Genomic DNA, 13,005 nt, shown 5'->3' with positions numbered 1-13,005 from the left:
TCTCTCTCTCTCTACCTATCTTTCTCTCTCTCTCTCTCATTCCTCAGACATATTTAGTGAGTCAGCCTTCCCCTGCCTCCACCGAGCTGAGATTCTGGGTCCTAAAGCCTGGGTTTCCTGCATTTCTCCATCTCACTTTGCGCACTTGATGCTTGCAGTCATAAATAGTCATGACAAATTTCAAACACTTCCTGGCATTTCAAATTACTTTTGCACATGTTTGTGTGTGATAACAGTGGCCAATAAAATGACTCACCATATTCTGACAGATGTGTTAAAATGATGCGACATTTGGTGTGTTTCAAACAGTGTAGGTTTCTGTAGAGATCACTGTAATGTCCTTTGTTTTATTCACACTAAAATCAGGGATAATAATAATCTCATTGTAGCATTAGTTTCATGAATTATTCTGAAGATACACACCCAGTTTTGAGGTGTGGAGCCTTTGAATGTTTTTTTTTTCTTTTCTCCCGAATTTGGAATGCCCAATTCCCACTACAAAGTAGGTCCTCGTGGTGGCGTGGTTACTCAACTCAATCCAGGTGGCGGAGGACAAGTCTCAGTTGCCTCTGCTTCTGAGACAGTCAATCCGTGCATCTTATCATGTGGCTCATTGTGCATGACACCACGGAGACTCACAGCATAAGGAGGCACATGCTACTCTTCGCGATCCACTTACCACGTGCCCCACTGAGAGCGAGAACCAATAATCGTGACCACAAGGAGGTTACCCAATGTGACTCTACCCTCCCTAGCAACTGGGCCAATTTGGTTGCTTAGGAGACCTGGCTGGAGTCACTCAGCACACCCTGGATTCGAACTCATGACTCCAGGGGTGGTAGTCAGCGTCAATACTCGATGAGCTACCCAGGCCCCCCACTTGAATCTTATTAAACCAAAAGGAGATGTTCGGCAAATTGACAGCCTCAGTCACCATTCAATTTCATTGCATCTTTTTTTATGTACAATGAATGTGAATGGTAACTGAGGCTGTTGTTCTACCTAACACCTCTTTTTTGTTCCATGTAAGAAAGTCATATGCGTTTGGAACAACATGAGGGTGAGTAAATGATGACAGAATTTTAATTTTGGGGTGAGCTATCTCTTTAAATTGTTGCAAAAAAAGAAGAGACCAATCAATTCAGTATGCAAATATCATGATGGTGTTATCGCTATAGGTTACATTTTGGATGGCAAACATTTTATCAATGCAAATAAATAGAATATTGTCAAACTTTGATCTTACATGTATTAAAATCTATAAAGTTTACAAAACCGCAAAACAGACAGCATACCTTAGGCTAAATTATCTATAAAAAGAAGTTTGAATAGAGACTCTTCGTTAGGCAGTTCAGGCTAAATTAATAGCAGAAACTGGAGAAGAAGAAAAAGAAGAAGAGGAAGAAGAACAAAGAGATGAATAGAATAGAATGTTTGAGGAATTCCAAAACAGTGTTCGCCTTGTAAGCACTGTAATGACTCATCATTCCAGGGCTGTTTGTTTTATTTCTCTGTAGAGTGGTGTGGGGGGTATGGGGGATCTGTTTTTTATTTTGGCCCTCACAATAAGTCTTATAAAAAGTGTAGATCCCCTCTCCACTCCCTCCATTTTGATGCCTTCAAAGGCTCTTTCCACAAAACACACCTGCTGGCAGCATGTAAAAGAGTTTTTAGAGGCATGCATGTGTGTAAATACTGTATGTGTGTGTGCAGGTCTGGAATGTTCACAGAGGCATGTGGAACATGGCTCTTGTGTAAACCTTAAACTGTATTATGATGACTGTTCTTTAAAGTATTTGGTTATGACTCTAGCGAGAATGAGTTGGGAATACAATGGTCCCTTCCACAGTATCACATGCAAAACACGTGATTCACCCACCTACATGCCAAAGTATTAATAAAAAAATCAACACAATGCTAAATATACCAGACAGTCGACATACATCTGCCTGTCTCTTTGTCTATACATATATGGGTGTTTCTCCAACTTTGGGCACTTTTAGTCCTGTGAATTTCTAAAATGTAAAATCCCATTAAAAAATTTTCCACACTCTCAGTAGTTTACCTCATTTGTCTAACAACAGTGTCCAGTGGTGTATGTCAATATCCAACAATATCCACAGGAGATTTATGTCAATTTTCTGAAAGTCATGGAAGTTCCCACCACATTGTCATTTCAGAGCACATCTTAAATTTTGTATTGTGTTTTAAAAGAATTCCATGGTGGAAATGAAAGTGATGGAAATGACATTTTTAAAGTTTTTGAAATGACTCTTTGTCTGACTAAGGCTAACTGAATAGCTAACATCCTAAAAAACAATTAATAATATATTTACAGTATATATATTTTATTTATTTATTTATGTATTTATTTTTTGCATAACTGGGAGAAATTAAAGCTTGATTGGAAATGACGGCCAATAACATTTTCAGCTCACAAGTGATATTTAACTTAAGCATAATACATTTGAAATGTTCGTTTCACTCTTTGTTCATGTTATCATAGTTTTAAACATGTAATAGTTTGTATTTTTATAATTGATTTTGTTTTATTGTTTAATATTGAAAGTTTCTGTGTTACACTATTTATAAGAGATAGATTGAGGAATACTAAAGAGGTGTGGGCACAACTCCAAAAATGGATGAGGTACAGGGGATGGAATATTGTAACAAATTATTTTTATTTATTTTTTTATAATGGTTAAAGTACCAAAAGTGTATAGGGTCTTTAGAGACCCGAGGTATGTAAGAGTGTCTTTTTTTCCCGCACTTCCATAAATTATGTTTTTTATGATAATTTCATTTCTATTTAAATTTACTATCACAGGATATTTCTTTGTTTATTACAAGTTAAATGAATACTATATTCATACAAATAAATACTATATCTCGTTGATTTTCTGTGCAACAATGAATTATCAACAATGGTGATTTATCAGTATTCCATATGCGTGTACACAAACATATTACACTTGTTATTTCTTACTCAAGGTGGCACTGATGTTTCAGTTATTGATTTGATTTACATTTGACATTGCTAGCTGATGTAGAAACAACATTTAAGTAAACTTTAGCAAGTTTAACACATGAACAGTACGATATGACTATTGTCATTTGGAATTACTACTGAAATAATGTAAGTTGTTTATCTATTTAGACTCAATAAGTGCCTGCGAAAATACATATGTGTAGCTAATGTGTATCTTATGTGTAGATTATGTGTTATGTGTATCTCAATATGTTTTTGACAGCCAGTTGCATCTTATGAAATTTCAGTGTGAACATAATGAATCCTGTACTAGATTTTTCCTGATTTGTTGCATTATCTCTTTAATTTATGAAAAATTTAAAATCAAAATATATTTTATTAAATTATTTTCTAATTATCTTTAAAATATTTTGAAAATGTGACACTATCTGGGCATTTTGTACATCCATTTTTGATAGATAGATATAAGTGCTGGGTCTCTAAAGACCCGAATATGTTTTTGTTTGTTGAGCATTTGGGTAAATTATCATTCATTTATTGTCTCAAAGTCCGTTTTAAGGTGATCTGGTTATAGCAAAAAGAAAAAGTTTAAATCTGTTAATTTTAACAAAAATCAACCCATGGGACATGAAATTGCCCGAAGTTTAAAAAAACACCTATATATAATAGTCTATGATTGATTCAGCCTCTCTGTAAAAGTATGTGGAGTGTAAGGGGTTAAAACCTGATGTGTGCACAGGATGCCCTACACAGAGTGTACACAGAGTGAGGTCAGTCTCTGACCTTGCTATTGTCCTTGAGTTCAGCAGAGTTGTCCGGAGGTGCCAGACAAACACACATACTGCACAACAAAACATTTGGGCTAGATTAGGGATGCAATGTGCATTGGTCCCTACAGCTAAGCAAAGAGTGTTCTGGGAGACGCACTGCCCCCTAGTGCCCTATGTACTTTTCAAAGGTTTGTAATTTCAAATGTCTACCTTACACAATAACTCTTTGTTGAGCTGTCTCATAAACACACACACACACACACACACACACACATAGACGGACACATTTTGATGAATACATGTTACTTGTGTGCCCCGGACCTCACTTCCTGTCTGTGTTAGACAGTGATAGTCAGATCATAAGCTTCACAGGAAATGTTTTGGTGTCTTTCTGGACAAACAATGGATATTGGGGATTAATGGGAAATGACTGCTGACAGTAGCACTTTAAACCATGAAGTGCAAGTTATGAGCTGACCCCAAAATGTTGCTTAACATCTTTTTGCATAACTCATGAGTGATCCCAAACACCAACCATGTTTGGGTTTGCTTCACACACACACATACACACACACACACACACACACACACACACATACAAACTCACAGAGTTGTATTGTATCTCAAGGAAGAGCCAACAGTCAAACTCAGTAAACAACAAAGGGTGGAGTTTCCTTCCTCAGGACTCTCACCTACAAGTAATATTTCATTGAGAGTATATGAGTGCGCGCACGTGCACATGCTTGCGAGGGAGCGTGCACGTGCATATTTACAGTGAGATATGGGATGATGAAAACATTTCATTTCTGTATAATAACTTTCAAAATTGAAAGAACAAAATTATTAGATCTATTACAATAGAGCGATCTTTACTGTAGGATCAACTATAGCCTCAGTTCCGATTTAATTATTTTACAACCTAAGATGTTACAATACAAAAATGTAAAACAAAATTGTGAGTTACATCACACTTGCAGTGCTTTTACACTGTAAATCCGAAAGCTATCATTACTGGAAATATCATGCTGTCTTAAGTATTTACTGAAATGTCAGGTTTTGGGCTTATAATGCAAAAATTTTAGTTAATTGAATGTATTTATCTTAAAAATCGACTTCAAAGGGGCCTGCGTTGCTCAGCAAGTAAATATGCTGACTACCACCCCTGGAGTCGCAAGTTCGAATCCAGGGCATGCTGAGTGACTCCAGCCAGGTCTCCTAAGCAACCAAATTGGCCCAGTTGCTAGGGAGGGTACAGTCACATGGGGTAACCTCCTTGTGGTCACTATAATGTGGTTCGCTCTCGGTGGGGCACGTGGTGAGTTGTGCGTGGATGCTGCGGAGAATAGCGTGAAGCCTCCACACGCACTATGTATCCGTGGTAACGTGCTCAACAAGCCACGTGATAAGATGCACGGATTGATGGTCTCAGACGCAGGGGCAACTGAGATTCGTCCTATGCCACCCAGATTGAGGTGAATCACTATGCCACCATGAGGACATAAGAGCGCACTGGGAATTGGGCATTCCAAATTGGGGAGAAAACAGGAGAAAAAAAAAAGTCGACTGTGTTAATAACTCAAATTTTGAGTACTTTGTAGATATATTTTGAATACCCATAATGCCGTGAATTATTTATGTTTCCTTGGTCAAAGGAAAGTTATGGAGGCATTTAAATAGTTGTTATTAAGAATTCATAGAGTTTTTAGCTCTTTGGTAGTATTATTTATGTTTTTTGTTGCAAACAGTTGTTTCGTGTGATGTCACCATTAGGGCTGTCTGTGCACCCTTTGGTCAAGATGGACCCTGTTGACTTTAGGGGTGTAAATCAGACATTTCATCACGATACGATCTTGCATAGATTCTCTTGGCATGCGATCCGATATTTGCCGATACTTCAAAGTCTGCTAAACAATTCGATTCCTGGGATTGATATTCCGATATTATGTGCCTATTTTACACAATCAATTACATTTTTTTTTTTGCCCTCAAATGCAACCAAAATATTATTTTATTATTTTATTCAGCTCACTGTATCCACATTGGGACATCCACAACAAAATAAGGTACTTCAGATGTTGAAAAAAATGATACAGATAAATAATATAAAAAAATAAAGTCACACACAAATGATCATCACTCGTTTGATGACAGATGATTTTTCAGTTTAGTCTAATTCAGAATATTACATACCCATGACTTGTTCCCAACTATCCGTGCTATCCGTGGTTTTCTTGACTACAACTTCCAGTTGTAATGCAGCTGTAATTCTATTACAGTTAACTGGGATAAATGTTAGTAAGGGTGTTGATGTGTAGATGTGTTAAGTCTTAGAACTGATGCTGGAGCTGAGCAGGTGTTTCTCTTTCTCTCGTTAGTGCTGTTCGGAATGTCTGCTTTGTCAAGATGTTTCACATGGTTGAACTTCTCCATAGTACTTTAAAACAGAAACTTCTCAAGTAAAATTAAAATGGGTCGTATGCGCAACGATATCGATGGAAGCCCGAATTAATCGCACATGTGAGCCGCTCTGCATTTGTCACGAGATTGATGCGCTCGCACGGATCCTGTCAATGAAGCTCGCATTTCGCGGGATGCCCGGTTGACATGTGTGCACGCCGCATGGATAGCAGAGCACAATTTGGCTTCAAAGACCCCGCGCTCATCCGTGTCCCACATGAAAAGCATATTTAGCACTCATAAAGTGAAATGAATGTAATAAGGTTGCTTCATCACCTGACGGAAATGCATATGTACGTGGCTGACATGAGAGTATTAAAATAAAGGTACATCTTAAAAAAATTTCTATATCGATATTTACATGTTGTAGCGATAACATTGGATTGTTGGTCATTGGATCGATGCATCAATCCAGATCGATGGATCGTTACACCCTTAGTTGACTTTATCCACGTTTATCAGGCCAACAGAGGGCATGCTAGTGCGCGCAAGGGTCAGGGCGTCCCACTTTCACTTCCGGGGCTTCATCATGCCTCCTCAGGGCTTTCTCGGGGCCAACGGCCGCTGGCCTTTGGCCCGCCGATTACCCATGGGCCAAAACGACTAACTGGAGAGTGAGGCAGGGTCAGTGTCAAAGGTGGAGTTTCACTGAACTTGCCAGGTCATGTATCAAACAGTACAGGTTTGGGAAAAATTTTAAAACTGCAGGTATAGTACAAATCTGTTGAAACGCACAATGGACAAAGCGGTGCACAAAAATCATGGTTCGAGATCATGGACGGTGTGCTGGGACATCGTTCCGCTGTTAGTGGAGAGGCCACTCGGTACATCTTGGCAGTTACAGTCAGTGTGTTGTCAACTAATGTTTACAAACGATATAAACTTGATATTTGAGATAACATGATAAAATGATATCTCAGCTTGAGTTTCCCTCTTGCTTGTGAAATGGGCCAAACTGATCTCATGAAAAGTCGTACATAATTCACGAGTTGGCTATTTCGTATGGTCTCGCACGATGTTGTTCGCATAAACTCATGCAACTTCATCACATGCAAATTCCTAATGTGGAAGTAAGCATGAGTTCCGTGCACAAGGCATTAAGGACATACTTATTAATATTATGCCCAAACCAAACCTCTTATCTAAACTTAACCAATCAGTAGAGTGTGTAAACATGATTGGAAGTAATTGTCACGTATTAGATGGAAACGATGTCCAGCAACGTCACTAGCTGTAGTGAAAGTCGTAGGAATTCAAACAAGTGCAGTCACACGATATCATACTAATTAGCAAAATTTAGAAAAGTCATACAAATCCAGACGATTTCACCATGAGAGTGTATTGAATGGGCGGGGTTTGTGACGTTGGCACCAGTGCAGTGTATTAAGTGGGGGTTTTAGGGCAACGGCGCAGGTCTATAGGCCCGATGGTGGGAACGCAGATCGATTTTGATCTCATGGCTCGAGGTCTGATGCTTTTGGCCCCAGCTAGCCAGTTGATAGCCCTGGCTCGCACTGGCCTGACAGTGGAAAAGCGGCTATTGTGCATATGAAGTTAAAGTGCAGGTCTATATGTATTTCTGTGGAGAATTAAGGTTATTTAATGACTGACCTAAAATCAGTTATTATATTTATTTGAGCTGTGCTATTGTTTGATCTAAAATTGAATCAGTTGAATTAAAAATATTAACAACATTACAAACAACATTTAAATAGCACATCTCAGTTAAGCCTACTTGCATCTAATTACATTAACTTAAATAGTTAAGTTCATTCTATATGAACAGCAAGTTAATTTAACTTAATTACATGTTTGGAGACACCATTACTTAATTCAATTCAAGAAACGAGTTTACTCGATTAAATGAGTAAAGTCAACTTATAAGGTTTTCAGTGTGTGAGCTCCAAGGCCAAGAGAAGAGATTACGTGGAAGAGAACAACACTCTGTTATGTCTACACGTTTACTAAGGGGACTTTCCCATTCTTGTTAGATAATGAGAATTTTAAATGGTGCTCTTTCTGAGTGTGCCATGATGCCTTAAAAAGAGGTAATAGAGGCTTAATAAATGTGTTGTGTATAAAAAGGATATCCTCATCGATCAGACAGACATTTAGCTTTTGACTAACAGCTGAGAGACAGCAGAATAAAAAGACAAGCCTTTCTCCAGCAGTTCATCCTTTCCTCATTACCCTAAGCGCATGAGCCGAGGCAGCTTATGTTTAGATCTATTGTATAGTGAGCTATTGAGACACTCATCCATTCTTTGTTGAGTCAGTCTCGATAGGGAACAGAATATATGGCTTAATCATTAGAGAAACATAGGTGAAGGTAATTATGCTGACTTTTATTAACATTGATATGACCTATTTTATCATTTAAATTTGTTAATTTAGCCTATTTATAACTTTTTATGACTAAATGTTCATCAAATTTTGAATGTCAAGTTCTAAAAACGAGCAGGTGACATGATACAGGTTTCTGACTGTGTGAAATTACTTTTTAGGAAAGTCTTATTGCAGTGTCTGTCCAAATCTTAAAAACACTGCATGTCCACAAAATCAAAGCAGGATATTCACTTGTGGCCACAAATTTGGAATAATGTACAGATTTTGCTCTTTTGGAAAGAAATTGGTACTTTTATTCACCAAAGTGGCATTCAACTGATCACAATGTATAGTCAGGACATTATTAACCTGAAAAATTACTATTACAATTAAAAAAAAAAAAAAAAAGAAATGTTCAGAACTTCTTAAACTACTTCATTGAGTTCTCATCAAAATGTCCTCTATGTGCAGCAATGACAGCTTTGCAGATCCTTGGCATTCTGGCTGTCAGTTTGTCCAGATACTCAGGTGACATTTCACCCCACGCTTCCTGTAGCACTTGCCATAGATGTGGCTGTCTTGTTGGACAATCCTCACGCACCTTACAGTCTAGCTGCTCCCACAAAAGCTCAATGGGGTTAAAATCCTTTACACTCTTTTCCAATTATCTGTTGTCTAATGTCTGTGTTTCTTTGCCCACTCTAAACTTTTCTTTTTGTTTTTCTGTTTCAAAAGTGGCTTTCTTTGCAATTCTTCCCATAAGGCCTGCACCCCTGAGTCTTCTCTTTACTGTTGTACATGAAACTGGTGTTGAGCGGGTAGAATTCAATGAAGCTGTTAGCTGAGGACATGTGAGGTGTCTATTTCTCAAACTAGAGACTCTGATGTACTTATCCTCTTGTTTAGTTGTACATCTGGCCTTCCACATCTCTTTCTGTCCTTGTTAGAGCCAGTTGTCCTTTGTCTTTGAAGACTGTAGTGTACACCTTTGTATGAAATCTTCAGTTTTTTGGCAATTTCAAGCATTGTATAGACTTCATTCCTCAAAACAATGATTGACTGATGAGTTTCTAGAGAAAGCTGTTTCTTTTTTGCCATTTCTGACCTAATATTGACCTTAAGACATGCCAGTCTATTGCATACTGTGGCAACTCAAAAACAAACAAAGATAACGTTAACCTTCATTTAACAAACCAAATAGCTTTCAACTGTGTTTGATATAATGGCAAGTAATTTTCTAGTACCAAATAAGCAATTTAGCATGATTACTCAAGGATAAGGTGTTGGAGTGATGGCTGTTGGAAATGGGGCCTGTCTAGATTTGATCAAAAATGACTTTTTTCAAATAGTGCTGGTGCTGTTTTTTACATCAGTAATGTCCTGACTATACTTTGTGATCAGTTGAATGCAACTTTGGTGAATAAAAGTACCAATTTCTTTCCATAAGAGCAGAATCTGTGCATTATTCCAAACTTTTGGCCGCCAGTGTATATACAAAGAAAACAAAAATCAGGGAAAATTAGGCCTAAGTGTGTCTGTAGTTATTACTCCTACACTATAAATTTGGCCTTGTGCTAGTCTGGGATAACATGTTCTAGATAATGGGACAATGGCAGACAGTGATACTAAAGGCTAAGGGATATGGCTAAATGGAAAATGCCAAGACCCTTACACTGATTTACCACAGTAACCATGGACTTACTGTAGCTACTACAATCATTTTTACTACAACAACACTATGGTAACTTTGTACTGTACAGCCATCATTGTCATAAAAAATAAATAAATAAAAGTAGACTTATTATGGTTTTAAAGCAGTAACAATAACTTTAGTAGTTTAACTATTGTATGTATTCGGAAACTATGGTTACTATTGAACATTTTTGTAATGGTTTCGGAAAATGACATCTGGCATCAATTGTGAAGTTGAAAAAAACATCATTAGAATTATTTATTTAATTGTCTCGTCAAGTATATTCACATATATTCACGTGAGACTTTCGGAGAATACATTCACTAGCTTTTACAAAAACATTTAAACTTAAATCGTCAACATCATAAACGCTTACAACAAATTTCTAGGTATATTTCCATAAATACAATTTCTCTCTCTCTCTCTCTCTCTCTCTCTCTCTCTCTCTCTCTCTCCTCATGAAGAAATCTTACCTTCAGCAAATCGATTTACAGTCACTCCCGTCATGTCTTTTCCGTCTTTATCCGTTTTCATGGTGATGTCTTGCAGTTTGGTACACCTTTAACGTTAGAAATCACATCCAGGTAAAGGTTTATTTAAAAACTTATTTCAGCTTGCTATCCAAACTAACTAGTCAAATTTTTATTTTCTCCGGAGTGTGAAACAGGCAGACATATTAATGCTGCACGCGAGTGTTCCGCAGGTGTGCATGACAACACGAGCGCTCAAAGTGCCGCACGTGGAAGAAAGACAAGAAATAACTCGCGAACCTGGACCAATCACGCTGCAGAAAAGACAGACTGGACGACGCGGATGGACATTGCTGTCAGTCAGTAACATTCTTGAGTAAATTATAGGAAGGAAACTGATTATTAGTATAGCTTTTCCTGGGTACTGTCTTCTTGAATATATCAAATTAATGGAGTGATAACTGACAAGCATCCGTTAAAACTAGTCGCGGGAATGCTTCCCCCACTAGAGAGCGCGAGGGGAACGCAGCACAAGTGCCCAACTGCCCTGCAGCAGCGGTAGAGATGTGCTACAAGACATTTTCTCTCTCTTTAAGTTGTAAGTGGCTATTCATAGATGATTCCTTCACGAATTTCTTTTTCAGGAATCTGATATGTGTTGGATGGTGCTTTTACACTGTAAAAAGTAGTTGCTTGCTAAATGTTGTTAATATTGGAGCAATTTCTAACAAATATAATCCTTAAAACCTAGTTTATTAAGGTTGATTCAGTGATGTTAAATAATATTTTTCATGTTACCACATGATACAAATTTTTATGGTTTTGTTCAGAGTAGTTTTGCATAACTTTTGAAGAGAATTGACTATCTGTGCAGTGGTTATTTAATCCTGGCCCATACCATAGCACTAGACATTGAGGATGCCTCCTTTATCTGACACCCAGTTGAGTTCATAGAGCACTCCACTAATGAACTGATGAGTTGAATAAGGTGTTTAATAAGGGAAACATTCTGAAGGTGCAGTGCAGGACCAGCTGTATATGTTCTTTCTACATTAATAGATAGAAGATAGAACACACTATGCAGCATAAACCTTTGTATGAAGTCAAGTGTGTAGATTCTAGGAGGGATGGGGGGAGGTGCCCAGTAATCAAAACAAGCAAGTACAACCCCCCCCCCCAATATTTATATCATGATCAATGGAAACATGTAAATGCTTCACACTTCAAACCCCCCCCCCCCCCCCCCCCTTTTTTTTTTTTTTTGTCTTTGCACATCTGAGCAAGAGAAAGACCATGTCCACATCACTTCGTGTCCTTGTGTTTGGAGTTATCTATACAGTAAGGCTGCATGGACTTGATACAAGCCAGAAACAGGAAAATGCTATGCAGAGAGAAGTTTTATTCCAGAACCTGAAGAGGAGAACTTCATAAATAAATACACAACTGTAGCTGTTGCTACTCTGGCAGGCTGCCAATGGGTAATTGGTCAGGGCTAATTCAGCCTGCTAGAGGGGGTATGTAAGAGAACCCTTGAGGGCCCCCGACAGGCTGTCTGACACGGAGCCCGAGCCAATGAGGATGTTTTGGGAGGAAGGGTCTCTATGTATGGCAATAAGAACTGCTTTGTTTCCCTGCACATAGTGACAGTCTCCATTAAGGTCAGCTACAATTTCCATATCAGTGATTTATTTTTATTTTTTTTAACAGAAGGACAGTAATCTGGAGAAAAGGTTCAACCAGTCCAGGGCTGGCTCTGAAGGAAATACTTTATTTTTATGATTGTGTGTGCTTTTGTGCTACAGTACAGTTGCTTCTATTCTTTACCTTTGGCAGACTAAACATATATACAAATGCTTTAATAAAGTTTTGAAAGGGATATTTCACCCCAAAATGAAATTTCTGTCATTATTAACTCGTCCTCATGTTGCTCCAAACCCTTATGTTGTTACTTTTTCTATGCAAAGTAGACATTTTTGAATATTCAGTAAGCAGCTCTTGCCACAACAACAGTTCATCGTGACCAGGGGCTGACAAGCTCCAACAAGGACAAACAACAACATAAAAGCAAGTAAAAATAATACTATAGAAGTACCTTTAAAGTAAAAGTACCATAAAATAGTCCATACAACTCATGCACTATACTTCAAGTCTTCTAAAGTCATACTATAGAAAGTCAAATGGGTTTTGAAATGACTTGAGGGCGAGTCAATCATTTCAGAATTTTCATTTTTGGTGGCAACATAGACATTGTTTACACATGTTTGTTACCTAATACTTTTATCTGTACCACCCAGAACCCTT

This window comes from Myxocyprinus asiaticus, chromosome 21, assembly GCF_019703515.2.
Source record: "Myxocyprinus asiaticus isolate MX2 ecotype Aquarium Trade chromosome 21, UBuf_Myxa_2, whole genome shotgun sequence".
NCBI lineage: Eukaryota > Metazoa > Chordata > Actinopteri > Cypriniformes > Catostomidae > Myxocyprinus > Myxocyprinus asiaticus.
This window is presented reverse-complemented; position numbering follows the sequence as displayed.